Source organism: Odocoileus virginianus, chromosome 22, assembly GCF_023699985.2.
Source record: "Odocoileus virginianus isolate 20LAN1187 ecotype Illinois chromosome 22, Ovbor_1.2, whole genome shotgun sequence".
Classification (NCBI taxonomy): domain Eukaryota; kingdom Metazoa; phylum Chordata; class Mammalia; order Artiodactyla; family Cervidae; genus Odocoileus; species Odocoileus virginianus.
The window spans coordinates 47,581,390-47,607,637 of NC_069695.1; positions in this window are offsets into that span (position 1 = coordinate 47,581,390).

Here is a 26,248-nt window from a genome sequence, read left to right on the forward strand (position 1 = left end):
CAACTCGATGAACACGAGCTTGAGCAAGCTCCAGAAGTTGGTGATGGACAGGGAAGCCTGGCATGAGACAACCATGGGGTTGCAAAGAGTCAAACAGACTGAGCTACTGAACTGAACTGAACTGAATTGAAGGAGAAAACCAAAAGTGCTCAAATAATAACAAAGTAAACATGATATTTTTTGGAAATATTATGTTAACAGGCTTATAAGGGAAGTTTCTATTTAAAGCATTTAGTTAAATATCTTCTAGTTGCTTTTCTGGACCTAACAAATTACCTTGGTATAATTTTGGTTTTAGGCTATTGTCTACCTTCTCTTCTGAATATACAGATAAGTAGGAATCAAAGTCAAATATGTGGCTCAGCTGGTAAAGAATCTGCCTGCAATGTGGGAGACCTGGGTTCCATCTCTGGGTTGGAAAGATGCCCTGGAGAAGGGAAAGGCTACCTACTCCAGTATTCTGGAGAATTCCATGGGCTGTATAGTCCACAGAGTTACAAAGAGTCGGACATGACTGAGCGACTTTCATGTTCACTTTCAATGTCACATAATTTTTAAATTGAATTGATCAAGTAATCAATATCAAATGGAAAGTACTTTTTTTTTTTAACAGGAAGTATTGTAAATGCTGGGCTGGAGGAAGCACAAGCTGGAATCAAGATTGCCGGGATAAATATCAATAACTTCAGGTATGTAGATGATACCACCCTTATGGCAGAATGTGAAGAAGAACTAAAGAGCCTCTTGATGAAAGTGAAAGAGGAGAGTGAAAAACTTGGCTTAAAGTTCAACATTCAGAAAACTAAGATCATGGCCTCCGGTCCCATCACTTCATGGCAAAGGCAAATAGATGGGGAAACAGTGGAAACAATGTCAGACTTTATTTTTGGGGGGCTCCAAATCATTGTGGATGATGCTTGCAGCCATGAAGTTAAGACACTTGCTCCTTGGAAGGAAAGTTATGACCAACCTAGATAGCATATTAAAAAGCAGAGAGATTACTTTACCAACAAAGGTCCGTCTAGTCAAGGCTATGGTTTTTCCAGTGGTTATGTATGGATGTGAGAATTGGACTATAAACAAAGCTGAGCACTGAAGAATTGGTGCTTTTGAGCTGTGGTGTTGGAGAAGACTCTTGAGAGTCTCTTGGACTGCAAGATCTAGTCCATCCTAAAGGAGATCAGTCCTGGGTGTTCATTGGAAGGACTGATGTTGAAGCTGAAACTCCAATACTTTGGCCACCTAATGGGAAGAGCTGACTCATTGGAAAAGACCCTGATGCTGGGAAAGATTGAGGACAGGAGGAGAAGGGGATGACAGAGGATGACATGGTTGGATGGCATCACCAACTCAATGGACATGGGTTTGAGGTGGACTCTGGGAGTTGGTGATGGACAGGGAGGCCTGGTGTGCTGTGGTTCATGGTGTCACAGAGTCGAACTGAGCGACTGAACTGAACTGAACTGATTGTGACTTAGGACTTCTGTCGGTACTTATTTATTGTGTGGTTGTTGCATTAGTCACTCAGTCGTGTCCCACTCTTTGCAGCCCAATAGACTATAACTCGACAGGCTCCTCTGTCTGTGGGATTCTCCAGACAAGAGTACTGGAGTGGGTAGCCATTCTCTTCTCCAGGGCATCTTTCTGACCCAGGGATCCAACCCACGTCTCCTGCACGGCAGGCAGATTCTTTACCATATTGCTGAGAAAGCACTGCAAAATTTTACAAAATGTCTAGAATCACTTTGATAGAAATGTTGGGAGTGACATTGGGACTTCCCTGGAGATCCAGTGGTTATCACTTCACCTTCCAACACAGGGGGTATGGGTTCAATCCCTGGTCAGGGAACTGAGATCCTACATGCTTTGTGGCACAAAAGAAAGAAAAAACAAACAAACAACAACAAAAAAAACCCCATAAAACAGAAGCAATACTGTAACAAATTGAATATAGACTTAAAAAAGGGTCCACATCAAAAAAATCTAAAAAAAAAAAAAGTGGTGGGAGTGAGATGCATTGAAAAACTTAGCTTTCATTAGAAAAAGCTAGTGATTGAATTGAGGTCTCCAGTTCTTTAACCTCCATGACCTAAGAAGAGGAAAACATTCCCTTTTGTTCAAGAAGGAAAAGAAATACAGTGGGAGATCTGAGAACTGGAGAAATCCCCGGAGAAAGAAGTGTCTTATAATGTGAGTCAAGACTGAAATCTGTTTTATAATGAAATTTAAAAGTAGATCTGTTTTACAATGTTCAGGTAAAGTATTTTTTTCAGTTTTACTTACTATGCCTGAGAGAGTATAATGGGCCCTGCAAATACAACCATGCATTAAACTGACCTGGCCACACAGTGTTCACATTGTATGTGGGAGAAACAGCATTGGATACACACAGATATGTCTATACACAGTCGGGCATTTTGTCAAGCAACATAGGAGTCATGTTAACTTTCCTGGAGGTGCTCGTATATGACTTAATTCTAAAGAATGACTAGAAGACCGGCAAAGGACAGGAAAAGGTGTTAAGAGTCAGGCACTCATGGCCTCCTAGGCAACATAAGCAAAGCCAGAGAACCGAGAAAGAGGCTTGAGTTATGTAAATTGTATTCAAGGAGGTGGGTGGTGCCTGAACATATATACTGCAAAGTTGTGCTTGGACAAGTGAACAAGGTCCAGACCAGACCACACATGCTCTTCCATGGGAGTATGGCTTTTCTCATAGACATATATAAGCAAGAGCACAGGGTGATCACACTTAGAGTTTATCCAGAATGCACCCTGAGCAGAGGGTGGAATTAAAGGTCTAAGACAGGGCCTGGGAAGCCCTAAGTGATTACTGTGAAATCCAGGGTGAGTGATCATTATGGCAGATTAGAGGAAGGGTAAAGATGAACTCCATTCAGAAATTCCTAGGGAGAAGTTTGCAGAACTTAATGACTGGATGGGAAGACGGGTGACAGGCAGGTTTCAGAGTTGACTGCCTCATTTCTAATGTGAGTCAATTAGAGAATGATGTTTCCAACTACTGAGAAACTACTCAATGGAAACTGGATTTCACTGTTTGAGATAAGCAGATGGGCATCCATGTTCAAACTGTGAAGATCACTGTATACATCACTTGATTTTAGGAAACCATGTCAGAGAACTTTTGGTGATTTTTTAGCATGTTATATCCTCATGTTCAGACTCTGACATAAATATCCTATTCTTCCCTCATAGATGGAACAATTTTTAAAATCTTTATTATTTTTAGTAGAATGAGCACCTTTGCTTATTTAAAAAATCTTTTTTCAGCACCCAAAAAAAATAATGATAAAATAAATTCTCCTCCAAATGCACCAAGAAAAAAAAAATCACCACAGACAATATTTTGGTACATGTACTTCTAGGCGGGCTTCCCTGGTGGCTCACTGGTAAAGAAATTGCCTACCAATGCAGGAAACATGGGTTTGATCCCTGATCTGGGAAGATCCCCTGGAGAAGTAAATGGCAACCCACTCCAGTATTCTTGCCTGCGAAATCCCATGGACAGAGGAGCCTGGCAGGTCACAGTCCATGTGCCACCGAAGAGTCAGACACAACTCTGCAACTAAATAATCACATATACTTCTAGCATGACTTCACAGACAGATGAACATGTTTTAAACACACAGTTGTGCAAATGGAACTATATTATGCATCATATTGTTAGATACCATATACTTAAACATCATTCTATGCTGTACATTTAAGAGATATTTTTAAAGTTTGGAAATTATATGCCATTTTATTTGTGTTCTGTATTTCACATTTCTGGCCCACTAGGATAAGACCACCATGTTGAACATCTCCAAGTATCCTTCTGTTCACATTATTATTTTCTCAGAACAAATGCCAATAAGGAGAATTGCCTTTCCATATCACATAAATATGTGTGTATCTAATATATATATATATATGTATATATATATAGCTAAATTGTTTTTAAAATGGAAGTATCATATTGTACTCCCAATAACATGCTTGATTTTGTCTTTCATGCATTTACTATTTCTCAACTTTTTCTAATTATATGTACAGTGATATATTTTCCATGATATCACAAAATCCAACACCTATCCACAATAAAAATTATCAGTGAGTATTGATCTAGAAAAAGGAATAAGAAGATTCTTTTCATTGTCTCAGGGCATTTTCTTTTAAACTTGTAAAAATTGCTAATAACCAGGAAAATATTGATCAATTAGACATTTTTCAATTAAAGCTTTTCTTCACAAAACACCATGAAAAATGAGAAAGTAAGTTGCAGAACTAGAGAAGATTTTTTTTTTTCATAGATATTTGTACAGGCTAGGGATAGAAATCCTACATCCCATGGATCAGTATCTGACCATTATCTGATATTTGTTTTTGTTTTTGTTTTTTTACCATTTCCAAGCTAAGAAGAACCACACATTACTAAAGAATTGAAAAAAATAAATCAATAGAAGACTTACTTTATGGTAGATGAAAATTATATGGAACTCACATTTCAGTTTTACAGGAACGCAACCACATGTGTTTGTGCATATATTATGCACAGTTATTAAAAATGAGATTGAGCAGTTGAATTGAGCTCAATGAAAAACTGAGCAGTTGAATCCTACGTGTGGTGCTTCCAAGGCTTCATAGCCCTGCTTCGTGCACCACAAAATCACTATGATGCACTGATAACTCAAAAGTGTCATGCATTGATATGCCACAGAGTTTTATTTTATTAGCTGCAATATCAGAGCTTATCCACCATGTCCAAAAAGGAAAAGAAAAGTTCTAATTAGACTTCCATTGTCACACTTTTAAGTTACATTAAGTTCTGGAACATTTTTGTTATTTTTAATACATAAAAAAAGTCTATTTCAATCACTAAGCAATATCACTAATATAGTGTGAAAAGAATGCAATATTCTTTGAAATGACCAGACTAAAGCAGTCATCACAATATTCTGAACTCATAGAAAAACAGTTTTGAGAAAAATTGGGAAATTTAAACAGGAATATTCATCACAACATAATTTTTTTCCCCAAAAAGCAATGTGGAAATAAGAGTGGTAAAGAAGCATGTTTGCAAGTGGCTCATTTGTTAACTAAGTGGGGAAAACTCATTTATTGATATTTATGGTGAGTTAATTAAATTATGTCTAATTACAGCAGCTGTTAAAAGTGTCCAAAGAAAATTAATTTGGTTATGTATATTAGTCTTTCAGTAAACAATTGCTCAAAAAGCTAAGGGCATTGGAACCAGTGTCAATAATCTTCTTATTTCTTAAGACATTATTTCTAGTAGTTGCCCTTGCCCTTTGACACATCAACAGATGTTATCAATACTGTTCACTTATTTATCAGAGGAGTCAGTACAGAGTATGAAGTAACTTGGTGTCTCGGACAGTAAAGAATCTGCCTGCAATATGGGAGATCTAGGTTTGATCCCTGGGTCAGGAAGATCCCCTGGAGAAGGAAATGGCAACCTACTCCAGTAGTCTTGCCTGGAGAATCCCATGGACAGTACAGTCCATGAGGTTAGAAAGAGTCGGACACAACTGAGCGACTTTTATTTTTGCATGAAGCGACTTAAGAACTGGCTTACGTGAATATCTGAACAACTACAAAAGGAAATCTTTTCAAAGAAACTGAGAAAATGCAATTTCAGTTTAACCTAAAGTAGAATATCCCAAGATGTGTAGCAGTTGATAGTTGTAAACGTGTGTGTGTGTGTGTGTAGCAGTAAAATTTTTCATTGGAAATATTTGCAAACTTTATGAAAATATAAAGCGTTTAAAGACTATAATTACTCATTGTGTCATTCAGCATAATGTGAAAAAGTTGTGGGAAATATTTGAAGTTATAATGTGTTATTGAACCAGTATCATTGGTGGAATCTTCCTTTGCTTTCTCAGATTTGGATATTCTGTAAATTTTGTCAGAAATAGAAGTTAGAATTCTCTCTTGCCTACTACTTGTTGAAAATATACTGGAACATTAATAAAGTTCTGTTGTGATTATTCAGGATCAAGATTGAAACTTTTCTGAAAAACAATGACCTTTATCCATCATTATTGATTATTAATGGCCTTGAAAATTAGATTTTTTTGAAAAAATGTGTCTTAATTCAACCTAAGTTTACAAGGTAAAACAATATAATGTGAAAATTATATTGCAGTAAATCCATTTCACTAAAATTTTTTCATTCACAAGTTATGTCAACCTTTTTCCCCCCATTTCTTATGCTAATAAAAGTTAAAACAAAAAATGAGGTCTCTCTTCCTACACAGCTGTCATGATACACTTTCTGAGATAAAACTACAGTTCACAAGCAATGTATGTGTAAAGAAATTTTCTATATTTTAAAATTAATTTACCTACAATTAAGGAACTTTGGCATAATCTTCAGTTAGAATTGATTAATTGACAATGTAATGGCATACTTAAAGGCAAATAGCAAGAGTAGGAATTAATAGGATACTATTAAAAAAAAACTTTCAATGAATGAACATGATCAATTAAAATCCTGGACTGCCTTCCATGTTTGCTAGGACCTATGTGTGTGACAAGATATTTTCAAAGATGAAATGAAGAAATATGAAAAAAAATCTCATTACAGATTGGCATTAAAAGGAGAACAATCAAATTTTTAACACATCATCTAATCTTGTTCTTTTAATGACAAGTTTTATTGACTATATGTTAGTCATTTGAATCTTTGGTCCTCGACTAAAAATAAATGACTGAATACAGATAGACACATGAATATTTATATCACCTAAACAATTAATTCATGTTCTTTGCTTCATACTTTGGCACTGCAATATGGCATTCAATTTAGGACACCCTCCACAGATTGCTCTTTTATTTGTTTTTACTTATTATTTATATCATTCTATATAATAAAATACTGACAATAAATGTATAAATTGCTTTGTGGTATATTAGTCTAAATTCAATAAATGATATAACCTTATGTTTAGCTAATATAGGTTTAGAGAGGTTATGCCAGTTAGAAGAAATTTTCTTAGGATGAATATAAGCACTTCATTACTCCTAGAAAATCTGGTCTCTCTCTACACATTGTTCTACATTTTGAAAGTTTAGTTCAGGTCCAGATATTTCAAGATGTAGATTGGCTTTAATTCAAGCGAAGGCATTTATTTTCAGAGAAATAATAAGGTAATTGGACAGCTCTACTCTATGCTATATTATCTTCTAATTGCTAGCTATTTCCACAAATTACTACCATTATTTTAAGAAATACCTATAATTCTTTGAAATTTTCCAAGCTGAAATAATTATTTGCATGAGTAGAGCAGGGTATTGATACCAAAATCCTTACCTGTGATGTGATGGCTAAGAGAGTATAAAATAAGTGCAATAGTTTAAGAATTTTTAGGGAAATATAGATAAAGGTATTAGATAAGTGAAATTTCTGAAAAAGACTATGAAATGAATATTTTTCCCAAATATATATAAATTGGGAGGTCCCTCTTCAGCAGAAAAATGTTCCTCTGTAAAACAAACTATATTTTTACAAAAATTAAGTATGTTTTACAAAAACTGTTTGTACCTGTAAACATTATTCAGTTCAGTTCAGTTCAGTCGCTCAGTCGTGTCCGATTCCTTGTGACCCCATAAATAGCAGCACACCAGGCCTCCCTGTCCATCACCGACTCCCGGAGTTTACTCAAACTCATGTCCATCGAGTCAGTGATGCCATCCAGCCATCTCATCCTCTGTCCTCCCCTTCTCCTCCTGCCCTCAATCCCTCCCAGCATCAGGGTAAACATTATTAGACAGCTTTTATTTTATCTTATTTTAGGCACAAACATTTAATGACTGTTTTCTTTGTATTTTCTGGTTAAAAAAAAGAATGCTATCAAATACTATAACCCTTAATATAATTGTCACAGAGCTAGGCTTTATTATGTTGGTTGTTAAGCTGAAGTGTCAGAGAATATAAACCAGGGAAACATACATAATACTGAATCTGGCAACATCTGGACTAATGTGCTAATAATATAAAGAAGATGGTTTACTTATAATTTAATTATTCTACAAAATTGTTAAAAGATTATCTAATTTTTAGCTTATTTTCTGAAAAGTAGACACTTCTGTTTCTTCTTTTCAATTAAAATATTCATTTATTTATATATATATATATTTTTCCATTTATTTTTATTAGTTGGAGGCTAATTACTTTACAACATTGCAGTGGTTTTTGTCATACATTGAAATGAATTAGCCATGGATTTACATGTATTACCCATCCCGGTCCCCCCTCCCACCTCCCTCTCGACCCGATCCCTCTGGGTCTTCCCAGTGCACCAGGCCTGAGCACTTGTCTCATGCACCCAACCTGGGCTGGTGATCTGTTTCACCCTAGATAATATACATGTTTCGATGCTGTTCTCTTGAAACATCCCACCCTCGCCTTCTCCCACAGAGTCCACAAGTCTGTTCTATACATCTGAGTCTCTTTTTCCGTTTTGCATATAGGTTTATCGTTACCATCTTTCTAAATTCCATATATATGTGTTAGTATACTGTAATGGTCTTTATCTTTCTGGCTTACTTCGCTCTGTATAATGGGCTCCAGTTTCATCCATCTCATTAGAACTGATTCAAATGAATTCTTTTTAATGGCTGAGTAATATTCCATGGTGTATATGTACCACAGCTTCCTCATCCATTCGTCTGCTGATGGGCATCTAGGTTGCTTCCATGTCCTGGCTATTATAAACAGTGCTACGATGAACATTGGGGTGCACGTGTCTCTTTCAGATCTGGTTTCCTCGGTGTGTATGCCCAGGAGTGGGATTGCTGGGTCATATGGCAGTTCTATTTCCAGTTTTTTAAGAAATCTCCACACTGTTCTCCATAGCGGCTGTACTAGTTTGCATTCCCACCAACAGTGTAAGAGGGTTCCCTTTTCTCCACACCCTCTCCAGCATTTATTGCTTGTAGACTTTTGGATAGCAGCCATCCTGACTGGCGTATAATGGTACCTCATTGTGGTTTTGATTTGCATTTCTCTGATAATGAGTGATGTTGAGCATCTTTTCATGTGTTTGTTAGCCATCTGTATGTCTTCCTTGGAGAAATGTCTGTTTAGTTCTTTGGCCCATTTTTTGATTGGGTCATTTATTTTTCTGGAGTTGAGCTGCAGGAGTTGCTTGTATATTTTTGAGATTAATCCTTTGTCTGTTGCTTCATTTGCTATTATTTTCTCCCAATCTGAGGGCTGTCATTTCACCTTGCTTATAGTTTCCTTTGTTGTGCAAAAACTTTTAAGTTTCATTAGGTCCCATTTGTTTATTTTTGCTTTTGTTTCTAAAATTGTGGGTTGTGGGTCATAGAGGATCCTGCTGTGATTTATGTCGGAGAGTGTTTTGTTTATATTTTGTTAACAATGTTGCAGTCTAAAAAAATTTTAAGAAATAAGTTTAGCAAATGTTAAAAAACAATTATAAGGTTTATTAACTCATCATTTGGTTTCATTTAAGTTGAATTTTAAAACAAAATAAGAATCTGAAGAAGAAAAAGCAAAACACAGGCTAACAATATTAAAGAATACCATAGGATTTGTAGCTGAGATGATGTCATTGCAATGAGTGAGCATGACAGTCAGGTACCTCATTCTGCCCTAGTTTTTATTCTATATGGGTACATAGATTTGAGATGAGAAACAGAGAAGCAGAACTTCATAACTAACTCATTTCTGAGCAGTTTGTCATTTGTTCAAAAGCTCCTATTATTTCTGCTTTTTCCAAGTTGTTATTATGGATCTATTTCCCTTCTTTGTTTCATAAAAATGCAAAAATCAGCCTTAAAAGGTTTCTAAATGGCTGTTCCCATTTGATGGTAAAAATTTCCTCAATTTTGAGATAAAAATTAATATCATAGTTACTGAATAAGTCAACCAGCTGAAAAATTAGCTGATAATCAGCAAAGGTTCTTGATTTTCTAAAAATGTCTTAATTTATTTAGAAAGAATCTATTTTAGTGTAATAAAGTATTAAAACCTAAAAGCTCTAGTTTTTATTCATTTTCATTAGAATTTAATATACTGCTCTCAGTTATTATAGGAACAGTTACTCAGAATGAACAAAATAAGTGGCTAAGTTTGTTATAATATGTACCTCTTGAAATGTAACCATAAGCTTTAAATTCTTATGATATTATTGTTTAAATCCATAGTTACTATTCTCCATGCACTGAGAAATTGTCTGCTTTATAAACATCTATTGTTATGGCAGTCATGAACAAATATCTATTGAGTACCTAATATTTGCAAGGCACTGGAGACTTCACCATAAATAGGAGGAAAATATGTCAAAATTAATTACATATAATTTGATGAAGGTCATTAAATTTATGCAAATAGAATAATGGGGAAACAGAGCTAGTAAGTAAATATCACCAGGGAAGTGACAGGATTTTCGGTAAAGGTAATATTTGACTTAGGTATCTAAAGATAGGAGTTTTTCAGCGACAGACATCCAACCATGAGGAAAATGCACAAGTAAATGCACAGATAAAAGAAAACCTTCTGACCATTTTTTTATAGCACACATAAAAATGAAGTCAGAGAAAAGCAACTGAGGCTTTATTTTAAAAAATTCAATGTAAAAAGGACTAGTTGATAGGAACATTTAATGAAGAGAAGAAAATTACAAATGTCTCTAAATAATAGAAAGACATTAATATGAAAGAAAGATTTGGGGAGGTAGGAAAGTTCAGAACTAAAAAATGTGTACAAAGGGGAATTTGCTAGTGGTCAAATTTTACTGAAATGGGAAAAGCCTGTTTGGTAGAAGTTTGATTTTTGTGATGTTGGAGATTTTGTGACGTTGTTCCATCTGGAGATAGAAAGATACTCATCTCACAGAGACATAGAACCTGGGGCCAGGGAAGCCTCTAAAAACAAACTTTGAAAGTCCAAGTGTTAGTCGCTCAGTCGACCCTGACTCTTTGTGACCCCATGGACTGTAGCCCACCAGGCTCCTCTGTCCATGGGACTCTCCAGGCAAACATACTGGAGTGGGTTGCCATTTTCTCCTCCAGGGAATCTCCCCCACCCAGGGATCAAGCCCACATCTCCCACACTGCAGGCAGATTCTTTACCATCTGAGCCACCAGGGGAGTCCAAAAGCGAACCTTGTTGCTCCTTTAATTTATTGCCCCAAGCCCAAATTCTGCTTAGGCTCCTCACTCACTAAACACCCAAGGCCCAAGTTTCTTCACCCTGTCAATTTCTCACAGATTTATTGTTTCTTTGCTAAAAAGCAAAAAAGCTGTCTGCTTTTCTTAGGTCCTGTTTTTATGAGACCACTGCCCTCACAAATTAAATTTGCTTTTATTCTACCCATTCATCTGCCTTGGGTCCATTTTATTATTAGTCCAGCCATAGCGATTCAAGGGGATCTGAGGGAGCAATTTCCTCCTCTCCAAAACAAACCAGTTTTCAAACCCAGTTTAGTATCTTCTTAGCTACTCCCAGTGCCTCCCAAAGCTCCCAAACCATTCTGGGTCTAAATCAGCCACACGGAGCACACTATGTAAGTAAAATGGGTTTGGTGCATTTATTTATTCCAGATTATGGTCAATCTTTCATGTGTTCATGTAAGTCTTCTTAAATTCAAAGAAAAATGCTACCATGGTGCTTAAGTGCAGCCATGAAACTAAAAGATGCTTGCTCCTTGGAAGGAAAGCTATGACAAACTTAGCATATTAAAAAGCAGAGAAATCACTTTGCCGACAAAAGTCCCTATCGACAGTCAAAGCTACGGTTTTCCTAGTAGTCATGTACAAATGTGAGTGTTGGACCATAAAGAAGGCTGATTGCCAAAGAATGGGTGCTTTCAAATTGTGTTGCTAGAGAAGACGCTTGAGAGTCCCTTGGACAGCAAGGAGATCAAACCAGTCAATCCTAAAGGAAATCAGTCCTGAACATTCATTGGAAAGACTGATGCTGAAGCTGAAACTCCAAGACTTTGGCCACCAGATGTGAAGAACGGACTCATTGGAAAAGACCCTGATGCTGGGAAAGATTGAAGGCAGGAGGAGACAGGGGTGGCAGAGGATGATATGATCAGATAGCATCACCAACTAAATGGACATGAGTTTGAGCAAATTCTGGGAGATGGTGAAGGACAGGAAAGTGTGGCATGCTGCAGTCCATGGGTCACAGAGTTACACAGGACTTAGCAACTGAACAACAACAATGAGAATAAAAGCTTATTTGGGGAAATTTCACCATCATTCTATCCTTTTTGGCAACTTACATTAATGTTTTATATATTTCTGGGGTAGTGTATTAGGCATCGTCAAAATCAATGCATTACCTGCACGCCAAGCTGAGAAAACCTTGAAAATGAATTTACAATATGAAATTGCAAAGGTTGCAATTGTGGTTTCAGAAGAAAATTTAAGCCCCTATCAAAAATATTCTTTATTATCATAAAACCAGAGTTCCTATTACTATTGACAATCACATATCATAGTCATTTATTAAAAATAATAAATCAATTTATTATTTTTGAAACAACAACCTAGTCTAAAAGAATTATCTCCTAGAAAAATATGGGGCTCAATATACAGAAATATGTGAAATTATTTCTGAAGGAACAGGCCAGGTGAATCAAAATACCAGCTTTTTCTTTTCTCCTTTTTCCTACATTTACTAAAAGTAAGCATGGAAAAGGGAATAGAAGCATTTTTCATGATTACCCTCTCACTTTTGATATTATCCTAGACTCCTGATAATAACACTGGGTGCTCTAAAAGCTGGCTCATTGCTTAGAGAAAGAACTATAAAGCATTTTATTAGCAGAGAGAATGATGCAATTTCTTCTCTAGCATCTCTTTTAATTTAAATTTCATTCCCTAAAAAGCCCACAGATACCCTGTAGTAAAATACAGACCATAATAGAAAGTACAAAATGAAGGAAAGCTATATTTTGGAAGAGTTCAAGCATTGCACTAAGGTGCCCAGAGGTGTTATATAGATGACCAACTCTATGTGCCAGTTGAGAATTCACTTGCCAATCAACACTTGCAGGGCTGTGAGTTTCCTTTTTCACCTCAGTAAATCTGTTATTTCAGGCTATCACATATTATTTTTAGGACTTTCCCAAAAGTAATTGGTACTCTATTTCTAATTAATGGTCTTTGTGTTGTGCATGGACACACCTCAGTAGGTATGCTCTGATAATTCATTGATGAGGAAATATCCTATTCTAACAAAAAAAAAATCTTTTTTACCCATATTTGATCACATTGTTGTTTTATTATTTTTCTCTTTCTCCTTTCTTCCCTTTCTTCCTTTTCCTTCCTCTTACTGTTCCTCTTGTCTTCTTTTTCTCTCATTTTTCATCAACTCTATTGGAAAGAAAAATTCCCCACAGATATTGGACTTTGCTATGAAAACAAGGTTCTTTGTATCACGGGAGTAACAACGCAAAAAGGACTTCACATCATACAACCTAAGTTAGTGGGAAACGGAGCGTTTCCTGCCATGTCAGTAAACAAGGATGTCGCAGTCATCAGTGACTGCAGACCTCCAGTGTGGGCTGGTGAGTCTGAAGGGCATGCACGATGAATATCTGTGGTCCAGCGGCCATCAGACTGCAGCCACTCCCTATCGTGAGCCGCGAGGGAGCTCAGGATGTGAAAAAACAGGATGCCTGCCCCAGATAGCTGAAATACATGTGAGAGGAATGATTTCAGTAAACACAGACTCTTGCATCTTCCTGTACATAAAAAAGGCTCCAAATTCCTTAATTTGAGATATCTTGTTTCCTTTAACTAACAATAATCTTTTGATGTTCAGACTACTTGCTCTTTGTTGCCAAACTTCTAGGTAACCTGACTCATCCCTCTTTGGCATGGGGACTAATTTAGGCTAATTATTTTTAAGAAATTCAAGACTCAGGAATTTGTTGTTGTTGTTGCTGTTCTCTCTCCCTTAACTGTCTAAAAAGAATGTAGATAGAGCACCTATTCCTGGAGTCCAGCTAACACCAGAGATGTCTGCAAAGAACACTGGCTGCATGTGATGGGGAAACTTAGCAGAGTTTGGAGGGCACGTCCATTCTGTGTCCCCTTGCCTCTGCCAGACCTGGCAAGCACTTGTTTAACAGGAATGTGCTTTGTGATCTCCATGTGAATTGCCTTTCTCCCCTTGGGAATCCCAAATTACTGCCCCAACAGCCTCTCTTGCCTTCAGCTGAAGGCGATACTTGAGATGAGGGTTTTTGATCATCTGGGTCAGTTGCTGAGTTTTCCTCGGTCTCTCCTCTGTATAGGTGTTATTAAACTTTTGTTTGCTTTTCTCCTGTTACTCTACTTCCTGTTAATTCAGTTCATAGACCAGCCAGAATAAGTTGTGTGTGTGTGCTTAGTCATGTCTGACTCTTTGTTACCGCGTGGACTTTAGCCCGCCAGGCTTCTCTGTCCATGGGATTTCCCAGGCAAGAATACTGGAGTGGGTTGCCATTTCCTACTCCAGGGGGTCTTCCTAATCCAGGGATTGAACCCATGTCTCCTGCATTGGCAGGTGGATTCTTTACCACTGAGGCACTGGGGAAGCCCCAAAGTAAGTTAGAATGGTAGAAAAATGTTTCTTCCTCCAGACACCAAGAATCTCTCACTTGTACCCAGAGGTTTTGTAATCTAGTCTGTGCAACAGAAACAATCGTAACGTTCCCTTGTTTAGAAATTAATTTCTTTGGTTTGTGTGTCTGTAACATAAGAGGAATCTGTTCTGAGGCCAAAGGCATCTCACGACCAAGCAAGTAACTTGTGGCATGCATGCATGGTGTATGTGGTCTAAGCTGCTACATAATTATTACTCACAAAATGTGGGGCAAGAGCTAGAGGCCTTGGGGTGAGAGAGCCTGATCATGCCATCTTGGCCAATTTGCTCTTTCCTATAGGTTATTACAAAATATTGAGTAAATTCTCCATGTTATACAGTAAATCCTTCTTGCTTATCTATTTTATATATAATAACTTGTATCTGTTAACCCTATATACCTAATTTATCATTCCTCCTCCCTTTCCCCTTGCATCATGAGTTTGTTTTCTCTGCCTGTGAGTCTGTTTCTGTTTTGTATATAGATTCCTTTGCATTTATTTTTACATTTTTCTTATAAGTGATATCATACAATATTTCTTTCTCTGACTTCCTTTACCAAGTGTAATATTCTCTAGATCCATTCAAGTTGCTGCAAATGGCATGTTTCATAGAATTAAAATCCTTGTAATTTCTATTCTAATATGCATTCAGAAATACTATACAACACCATTTGTTTTGTTCATAATCAAAATATTTCTAGTGCCAAAGGAACAATTACTGGATGGAAAGACTTTATTTAAGTCTATAGTATTACAGTTGGCAGAGGCCAGAACTGAGTCTGAGCTGAACTCTGCTGCAAAAAGAGGAGGTAGGTCTTAAAAAGAATCAGGGTCAAGGGGAGAAGGTAAGCTATCTGTTTGTTATTTGGCTTTACAACATGAAGCAAGGTGCGCATGGAGGCAGGTCCCTATGCTTCTACAGTGATCGGGAAGTGGTGCATTCTTTTCCTTGATGATTATATTTCAAAGAGATGATTCCCAGGTTTTTGAGAAAGGTAAGCCTGGGTTATGGGGTTCCCTGGTGGCTAAGACAGTAAAGAATCCACGTGCAGTGCAGGAAACCTCGCTTCGATCCCTGGGTTGGGAAGATGCCCTGGAGGAGGGCATGGCCACCCACTCCCGTATTCTTGCCTGGAGAATCCCCATGGACAGAGGAGCCTGGTGGGCTACAGTCCATGGGGTTGCAAAGAGTCAGGCATAACTGAGTGACTAAGCACACACAAAACTATCATAAAACTTAAGAAAATGTACTTATTTACTTACCCACACCTCGCAGCATGCAGGATCTTAGTTCTCCAACCAGAGTTCAAACCTGGGCCACAGTGGTGAAGGCACCTAGACCTAACCCCTAGACAACCAGGAATTCCCCAAAGAAAATGTACATTTCAAAGGAGTAGACAAAGGATTTACACTTACAAGTTTTCTGAAGCACTGTATCTAAGAAAAGAAAGATCAGAGGTCTAGAATTTCTACTTCAACTCAATATCCCCCAAATCTCCTTCCATTAAACTTAGTAAGTGTTCCATGTGAATTTAAAGAAAATGTGTATTTGGCTGTTGTTAGATGGAGTAATCTATAAACGCCAATTAGATTAAGTTGATTGATATTGTTGCTCAGGTCAACTATATCCTTACTGATTTTCTGCCTGTTTGATTTATAGCTGACAGGGGGATATGAAAGCCTCAAACTAAAATGGTGGATTTATCTATTTCTGCTTTCAGTTCTATATTTTTCCTCATTTATTTTGAATTATTTTGTGTTCTTTTATTATTTTGATGTTTATTATATCAGGTTCATGCACATTTGAGATTGTTATGTCTTCTTGGAAATTGACTTCTTTATCATCATGTAATGCCCCTTTTTTTCTGATGATTTTTAGTTCTGAGGACTGCTTTGTCTGAAACTAATATTGCTATGCAATCTTTTCTTTCATTAGTATAAACAAGACATTTATTTTCCCATCCCATCACTTTGAGTCCATCTACATCTTCATATTTAAAATTTTTTGCAGACAACCTATAATTGGGTGTTCTCTTTTCCTCCCACTTTGACAATCTCAGTCTATTTTGGTACACTTGGATCATCCATATTTACAGTGGTTAGTGATATAGTTGGATAAATACCTACCACATCTGTAGCTGTTTTCTACTTGCTGCCTTTTTTATCCTCTTTTCTTGCCTCCTCTGGTGTTTATTAAATGTCATATAATTTCATTTTGTCTCTTCTCTTAGGTGTCAATGAGTCTTCTTTTAAAAAATGGTGGTTGACCTAGAGGTTACGGTATATTTTTTAACCAATCTAAACCCATCTTCAAATATCAATATACTGGTCCACACAGGTCACTTGTAACAGACAATTCCCAATTCCTTCTTCCTGTCCATTGGGACATCGCTTTTGTTTGCTTACTGTATCTATAGGCTATGGTCACCCAATACACTGCTCCTATTATCACTTTAAATAGTTATTCATAAAAGAGCTGAGTTTCTAGATATTAAGCTGGTCAAGTGAAAGTGAAAGGGAAGTCGCTCAGTTGTGTCCGACTCTTTGTGACTCCATCGACTGTAGCTTACCAGGCTTCTCCATCCATGGAATTTTCCAGGCAAAAGTACTGGAGTGGGTTGCCATTTCCTTCTCCAGGAGATCTTCCCAACCCAGGGATTGAGTCCAGGTCTCCTGCACTGCTGGTAGATGCTTTACTGTCTGAGCCACCAAGGAAAAAGATGAGCTAAACTGAAAGTAACCATCAATCTTTTACTAACCAATTGCAACAGAATAACAAAGGGACCTGCAGGAAAGCAGATTGGTTCTACCATGTTTATACAACATTTCTCTCAGGAAAGGGAGGATCAGGTGAGACAGCACAGGTAACAGGACTGGCTCACTGCCAAGACAGCCTCCAAGCAAAAGGCTCTGGCAATGTACAGACCTGGGATGCCAGGGAAGAGGAGGTGGAGGAAGGGATAGGAGAGGACATGTGCATATATCAGTGACACCATTGCCACGGTATCAATGTAACAGACACATTTATCACCTTGAAAGGTTTCCTCCTGTTCCTTTTTTGATGTGTGTCCTGGCATTCCTTTTGTTAATGCTGGAAAGAGAACTACCTGGGGTAGAGATGCCACTCTGTCCTTGACAAGAGGAAGGTCCTGGAAAGTCATCACCAGCCTCAAAGTACTGAAGAAAGTGTTATAGTTCATTTAAATCCCTGGGAAGTCTGCATAGGCTCCTACGAAGACAACTGCCCTGTTCTTCAGTCGTTATGCAAATTATGAAATCAGGGGTTCAACTGAGAATAGACTCTTGGTGGCAATAGATCAGCTGAAGTCAAAATAGAAGATGACTAAAAATGAGAAAGTAAACAAGCAGATTCCGTTTCCTAAAACCTGAGGGGTTTTTTCATAGTTTGATCTCACAAATTAGATTCCATTTTCATATTTTTCATTTTTAAACACCTTATTAAAGTATAACAAACAAGCAGAAACATGCAGAAATCTTAAATGCACACCTCAGTGAAATATCATGAAATGTGCATAGCCCATGTCAAGAACAGAATGTTATCAGCAGCCCCAATGAACTCCAACTATATGATTTGAAACAGAAATATTTTTCCAGACCGCTCACTGAATATGCATTAAGAAAAATAATACCACTACATGTGCTTTTTACTTTTTGAGCCACACTCTAACATCTTAATGGCTCTATAGAAATGTTACTATATGTGTGCAGACATACCTGCCTTGATGAGAAAATGCAGCATGCTCTACTTTTTGTGACCAAAGCAATCTCTGTTTTTCAGAATCTAAATTATTGAGTAAGCTAAACAAACTTTTTTTTCTTAGGAAAGTACTAAAAACACACACTCAAAAATAAGTATTTTGGTTAAGTACATTGAAAAGACTGTGAAAATACATGGAAGAGACCATGTCAAGTAACTGGTACAGAGCAGGGATTAAAATAGACACAGAGTCTGACCTCATGCAGTTGAAAATGATCTATAAAAATTCTGTCAAGGTGCACATTCATATATATATTCTAAGTAGCATAATCAAGCTATATGAAAATTTCAATTTGTAGTCAGTAAACATTTGGAGTGGAAAGATTGTTTATAAAGTAATTAGGTGTTTATAGTCATTTCCTGAGCTCTAGGAGCACATCTGAAGGTACATTTATCACTTTTACTCCTATATTGCTGGAAACAAACTAAAAAAGGAAGCAGATCTTTTAGAAAGACCTTATTTTTATTCTTTATTATGGGTTTGCATAACTTCAGGCTTATGTTTTATGTTTGATTGTATTTGGTGCCTACTCTCTTGAAAAAAAATATAATCACATATACTAGAAATACAATCATAACATCAGAAGGAAAACACACACTTGTCTCACTGGACTATTATGAGCCATCTGTTTATGCTAATCTATAAAAGGAAAATAAACATATTTGTCAAGAATCACATGCTTAAGAGATTCAGTATTGACATTTTACATTTTCTTTGGAAGTGTGTTAAAGAGATAAACAGTACTGACAGTGCGTCTTCACGTGGTCTAATCTGTGCTCATCCTCATTCTGAAAGTGATCTCATATCAAGGAGATAAACTGAGAAACTGAGGCATGTTCGTCACTGCAGGTTTCAGAGGATTGGTGTCTCATTACTTCCAGATATGATACACACATTTAAAGAAACCGATTGTGTATCTACAATATTTAATACAGGCAGGTTTGACCTACATTTTTCTTTTGCAAGGGTGAGCTTTGTAGTGACAGGTATGACTGCCACCAATTCACGAGAATGATATATAATGCAAGACTCTGTGACATCTCTTCAGATGACCGAGAACAATACTTAACTGCAATCTTCCACAGTTTTGCAGACTGACAAGAAGAAAAATGTACTGTTTAAGGAGACCTGTTGACTTTTATAGCTCAGAATTAATTTAAGTCACAGCAGTGGCTCCATCTTTCTGTCCTAAAAAGGGTTACCTCTGTAGGACACAAACAATGAAGTCTCAGGACTTTCTATCTTTGAGATAATGGTGTGATGCCAATAGATCACAAGTGAGCAAGGTACAGTCATTGTTAAACAAAAGATGGCATTTGGAAAGTTCTTGCATATAAGATATATTTCACTGAATAAAAGTTTTTTCACCTGTTCTTTGAACAATAGTCAAGAAAATCCATATATTATCAGTTAGTATTATATCAGAAAATAAAGGCAAGTAATTTGATCATCCAAGTATATCAGGGACATTTTCTTCTTTCAAAATGAAAGTTATGTGTTTATTATTTAAACAAGACTTCTATATTTCAGATATACTTAGGATCAGACAAAAAAAAAATTAGCAGGTTAGTCATTGCTATCATCAATCTTCTTCTGTGTCTCAATTAATAAAGAATGATATAGGGCCACATACCCATGTCAGGATGTGGACTGAAACTCTTGGGGGAAGAATAATTAAGACTGAACAGCCGGCAACAAGGTGACCAGAATTCTGCCCAAAGTTTCATCTGCCTGACAGCTTCTTCTCAATTGAACACTAATCATGGGTCAGGCTCTATGCCAACCTCTCACCTCTATAGTTTATTTTTACACACAATTGAACATTTACAAATGCACAGTGAGAAGAAGAGACAGACTTCATTCATGTTCACTTTAGATAAACTTTCTAGACTATCACTCTGCTTTTCCTCATTTCAATTATTCAAGCTCAACATACACTATATACCAGAAAATTAAAAGATGGTTTTATTATATTCACATTTTTTTCAAGAATAAAACTTCAAATTTCCTTTTTCTTATAACTGAACTATAGTTGATTTATAATACTATATTAGTTTCAAGTGTCCAACATAGTGATTAAACATTTATATACATTATGAAATGATCACGACAAATATAGTAACCATGTGTCACCAGAGTGTTTACAATATTGTTGACTATATTCCCTATACTACATATTACATCTCCATGACTTACTTATTCTATGACTGGAACTTTGTACCTCTCAATCCCTTTTACCTATTAATATTTCACCCATTCCCCATACTCCTCTCCCTCAGGCAAACACCACTTTGTGCTCTGTATGTATAAGTTTCTGCTTTGTTTTGTTTGATCATTTATTTTGCTTTTTAGATTCCACATGTAAAAGATATCATATAGCATCTGTCTTTCTCTGACTTACTTTGCTTCACATAATACACTCCAGGTCTGTTAATGTTTTGCAAGTGTCAAAATTTCATTAATTTTTCATAGCCAAGTAATAATCCTAATATCCCACTTTATATCATCATATCTATTACATCTTCTTTATTCATTCATCTGATCACGATAGCCCATATGTTGATTCCATAACTGGGCTATGTAAATAATGCTGTGATAAATATAGGGGTACATATATATCTTTGAATGAGTGTTTTTGCTTTCTTCAGATATATATCTACAGATGGAACTGCTACATTGTACAGTAGTCCTACTTTTTATTTTTTGAGGAAACTCCATATTGTTTCTCATATTGGCCACAGTATATTTTGCAGTTCTGTGAGCAGTGTACTAGTGTTCCTTTTTCTCCATAACCTCATCAACATTTGTTATTTGTGCTTTTTTTGATAATAGCCATTCTGAAAAGCAAATGATAATATCTAATTGTGGCTTTGATTTACATTCTCCTGATAATTAGTGACATTGAGCATATTTTCACATGTTCTTTGACCATCTGTGACTTCTTTGGAAGAACGTATATTCAAGTTCTCTGTTCATTTTTAATCAGATTTTTTTTTATTCTGAGGTATATGAATTCTTTGTATAGTTTAGCTTTTAATCCTGTATCATCTATGAACCAATTTGTGTCAGTAAATTGGTTCATATATTATGTCTATGATACCACAATGGGTAATTGTTGGCATTTCTCCTTTCCATCAGAGCAACAATTTGTTCCTGTGCATGTGTTATATAATGCATTAAAATTATAGACAGAAAGGCATCTCACATGGTGATTAATAATTTACAATTCTATGTGCTGGTTTTCTAAAATAATGACATGATCATCTTTTTGTATTTCATTAAAGCAATTTCTTAAGATATCTGTTTCCATGATCCTAGAAATAAAAGTATTATTTTGCCCTGGAATTCTGATTAAAAAATGTATAAGAAATTGAAGATAAATTTAGCATACAGAAAATTTAACAAGGTACTCACAGAGGTATTAAATAGAAAATGAATTATATTTTGCCATGTTAATTTTAGAATTATTAGCATACAATAATAAAGACCAATGCATGCAATGCATGGGAATTACAGGGAGACCAATTTTCATTCAATGAAAAGATGAACAAAACCTCTTGCAGGCAAAGCTGCCCAAGATAGAAAAGGCAGTGAGTGACAGGGCAGTTGGGAAGGAAGACAGGGAATGGGGCTACATATGAATAAGCTGATCAGTGCATTAGCTGTGAGGTGATACACACTTGGACAGTGTCTGGTCTAATCTAAATGCTTAATTTCTTTTCCAGTGCTAAGTTTGTGTGATTCAGTGACCATGAAAAAATACCTCCTTTTGGTAGACCTATATTTTTTGGAATGATTATGTCTCAAATGATTTTCTAAAAGGCAAACCTTTTGAGTCACTGATTGATTTATATATTTTTTTCTTTTTAACTTATTTCTTTATTGAAGGATAATTGCTTTACAGAATTTTGTTGCTTTCTGTCAAACCTCAACATGAATCAGCCACAGGTATACACATATCCCCTCCCTTCTGAAGCTCCCTCCCATCTCCCTCCCCATCCCACCCTCTGGGTTGATACAGAGCCCCTGTTTGAGTTTCCTGAGCCACACAGCAAATTCCCGTTGGCTGTCTACTTCACATATGGTAATATAAGTGTCCATGTTTCTCTTTCCATACATCTCACCCTCTCCTCCCCTCTCCCCATGTCCATAAGTCTATTCTCTATGTCTGTTTCTCCATTGCTGCCCTGTAAATAAATACTTCAGTACCATTTTTCTAGATTCCATATATGTACATTAGAATACAATATTTATCTTTCTTTATGACTCACCTTATTCTGTATAATAGGTTCTAGGTTCATCCACCTCATCAGAACTGACTCAAATGTGTTTCTTTTTATGTTGAGTAATATTCCATTGTGTATATGTACCACTACTTCTTTATCCATTCATCTGTCAATGGACATCTAGGTTGCTTCCATGTTCTAGCTATTGTAAATAGTGCTGCAGTGAACAATGGAATACATACATCTTTTTTTCAATTTTGGTTTCCTCAGGGTATATGCCTAGACTGGGATTGCTGGATCCTATGGTGCCTATGGTGGTTTTATTCCTAGTTTTTTAAAGAATCTCCATACCACCTTCCATAGTGACTGTATCAATTTGCATTCCCATCAGCAGTGCAAGAGCGTTCTTTTTTCTCCACACCCTCTCCAGCATTTATTGTTTGTAGACTTTTTGATGATGGCCATTCTGACTGGTGATATCTCACCGGTTTTTATTTGCATTTCTCTAATAATGAGCGATGTTGAGCATTTTTTCATGTGTTTGTTAGCCATCTGTATGCCTTCTTTGGGGAAATGTCTGTTTAGCTTTTTCCCACTTTTTGACGGGGTTGTTTGTTTATCTGGCATTGAGTTATATGAGCTGCTTTTATTTTTGGAAATTAATCCTTTGTCAGTTGTTTCATTTGCTATTATTTTCTCCCATTCTGAGGATTGTCTTTTCATCTTGCTTACAGTTTTCTTTGCTGGACAAAAGCTTTTAAGTTTAATCAGGTCCCACTTGTTTACTTTTGTTTTTATTTTCATTCCTCTAGGAGTTGGGTCATAGAGGATCTTGCTTTGATTTATGCCATCGAGTGCTCTGCCTATTTTTTCCTCTAAAAGTTTTATAGTTTCTGGTCTTACATTTAGGCCTTCAATCCATTTTGAGCTTATCTTTGTGCATGGTGTTAGGAAGTGTTCTAATTTCATTCTTTTACATGTGGCTGTCCAGTTTTCCCAAAACCATTTATTGAAGAGGCGGTCTTTGCCCCATTGTATATTCTTGCCTCCTTTGTCAAAAATAAGGGATCCATAGGTGTATTGGTTTATTTCTGGGCTTTCTATCTTGTTCCATTGGTCTCCATTTCTGTTTTTGTGCCAGTACCATACTGTCTTGATGACTGTAACTTTGTAGTATAGTCTGAAGTCAGGAAGCTTGATTCCTCCAGCTCCATTCTTCTTTCTCAAGGTTGCTTTGACTATTTGGGGTCTTTTGTGTTTCCATATGAATTGTGAAATTTTTTTGTTCTAGTTCTGTAGAAAATGCCATTGGTAATTTGATAGGGATCACATTGAATCTGTAGATTGTTTTGGTAGTATACTCATTTTCACAATATTGACTCTCCCTACACAGAAACATGGAATGTCTCTCTATCTGTTTGTGTCATCTTTGATTTCTTTCATCAATGTCTTATAATTTTCTGTGTACAGTTCTTTTGTCTCCTTAGGTAAGTTTATTCCTAGATATTTAATTCTTTTTGTTGCAATAGTGAATGGGATTGATTCCTTAATTTCTCTTTCTGATTCTTCATTGTGAGTATATAGAAATGCAAGTGATTTCTGTATATTGATTTTGTATCCTGAAACTTTGCTAAATTCACTGATTAGCTGTAGTAATTTTCTGATACTATCTTTAGGGTTTTCTTTAGGATACTTTAGGTAGAGTATCATGTCATCTGCAAACAGTGAGAGCTTTACTTCGTTTCTGATCCAGACTTCTTTTATTTCTTTTTCTTCTCTGACTGCTGTAGCTAGAACTTCCAGAACTATGTTGAATAATAGAGGTGAAAGTGGGCACTGTTGTCTTATTCCTGATCTTAGGGGGAATGCTTTCAGTTTTTCACCACTGAGAAAAATGTTTGCTGTAGCTTATCATATATGGCCTTTACTACATTGAGGTAGGTTCCTAATATGCCCATTTTTTGAAGAATTTTAATCACAAATGAGTGCTGAATTTTTTCAAAGGCTTTTTCTGCATGCTTGATATGATTTCAATTTTATTAAATTTACTGAGGTTTGATTTGTGACCCAAGATGTGGTCTATCTTGGAGAATGTTCCATGTGCACTTGAGAAGGTGTATTCTTCTGCATTTGGATGGATTGTCCTGAAGATATTAATGAGATATATCTCATCTAATGTATCATTTAAGACTTGTGTTTCCTTATTAATTTTCTGTTTGGATGATCTGCCCATTGGTGTGAATGAGGTGTTAAAGTCTGCTACTATTATTCTGATACTGTCAATTTCTCCTTTTGTGTCTGTTAGTGTTTGTCTTATGTATTGAGGTGCTTCTGTGTTGGGAGCATAGATGTGCACAACTGTTATGTCTTCCTCTTGAATTGATCCCTTGATCATTATGTACTGTCCTTCCTTATCTCTTGTAATATTCTTTATTTTAAGGTCTATTTTGTCTGATATGAGGGTTGCTACTCCAGCTTTCTTTTGCTTCCCATTTGCATAGAATATATTTTTCCTTCCTTGCACTTTCAGTCTATATGTGTCTTTAGGTCTGAAGTGGATTTCTTGTAGACAGCATATGTTTGGGTATTGTTTTTGTATCCATTGAGCCAGTCTATCTTTTGGTTGGAGCATTTAATCCATTTATATTTAAAATAATTATTGATATATATGTTCCTATTGCCATTTTCTTAATTGTTTGGGGTTGATTTTGTAGATCTTTTTTCTTCTGTTGTATTTCTTAACTATATATGTCCGTTTAACATTTGTTGTAAAGCTGGTTTGGTGGTACTGAATTCTCTTAACTTTTGCTTGTCTGAAAAGCTTTTGATTTCTCCATCAATTTTGAATGCAATCCTTGCCAGGCACAATAATCTTGGTTGTATATTTTTCCCTTTCAGTACTTTAAGTATAGCCTGCCATTCCCTTCTGGCCTGCAGAGTTTCTGCTGAAAGATCAGCTGTTAAGCATATGGGGTTTCCCTTTATGTTCCCATGTATGTTACTTGTTGATTCTCCCTCACTGCTTTTAATATTCTTTCTTTGTGTTTAGTCTTTGTTAGTTTGATTAGTATGTGTCTTGGTGTGTTTCTCCTTGGGTTTGTCCTGTATGGGACTCTGTGTACTTCTTGGAATTGACTGACTATTTCCTTTTCCATGTTGGGGAAATTTTCAAGTATAATCTCTTCAAAAATTTTCTCATACCCTTTCTTTTTCTTTTGCTCTTCTGGGATCCCTATAATTTGAATGCTGGTGCATTTAATATGATCCCAGAGGTCTCTGAGACTGTCTTCAGCCCTTTTCATTCTTTTTACCTTATTCTGATCTTCAGAAGTTATTTCCACCATTTTATCTTCCAGCTCACTGATTCATTCTTCTGCTTCAGATATTCTGCTATTGATTCCTTCTAGAATATTTTTAATTTCAATAACTGTCCTTTTTGTCTCTGTATGTTTATTTTTTAATTCTTCTGGGTCTTTGTTAATTGATTCTTGCATTTTTTCCATTTTGTTTCCAAGGTTTTTGATCATCTTTGCTATCATTATTCTGAATTGTTTTTCATGTAGTTTGTCTACTTCCTCTTCATTTCTTTCAACTTTTGTGTTT